This window comes from Penaeus monodon, chromosome 21, assembly GCF_015228065.2.
Source record: "Penaeus monodon isolate SGIC_2016 chromosome 21, NSTDA_Pmon_1, whole genome shotgun sequence".
Lineage (NCBI taxonomy): Eukaryota > Metazoa > Arthropoda > Malacostraca > Decapoda > Penaeidae > Penaeus > Penaeus monodon.
Genome location: NC_051406.1, coordinates 40,496,465 through 40,496,667, shown reverse-complemented (window position 1 = coordinate 40,496,667; position 203 = coordinate 40,496,465). Strand labels below are relative to the sequence as shown.

Sequence of the window (203 nt, the reverse complement as noted above, 5' to 3'; positions counted from 1 at the left end):
AACTCAACTAAATTTATATACACTAGCTTGGCTTAATCGCATACGCATAAGTGAAAAAATATTGATTAGCTTGTCCCGTCTCCCACCATGAAATATCCCAAACCCTAATTTCATTATAAAAGCGAAAGATTTTTAAAAAATCATACCAAAAATACACAAAAATATCTCATTTTCATTATAAAAAACTAAAAATCATTTCCATT

General features: G+C 27.6%; 1 protein-coding gene across 1 annotated transcript in view; it reads right to left on the bottom strand.

Annotated features, from left to right (window-relative positions):
- LOC119586489 (leishmanolysin-like peptidase) overlaps positions 1-203 on the bottom strand; it is a gene marked incomplete at its 5' end in the record, with an annotated part of 14,738 nt that overhangs the window by 7,772 nt on the left and 6,763 nt on the right.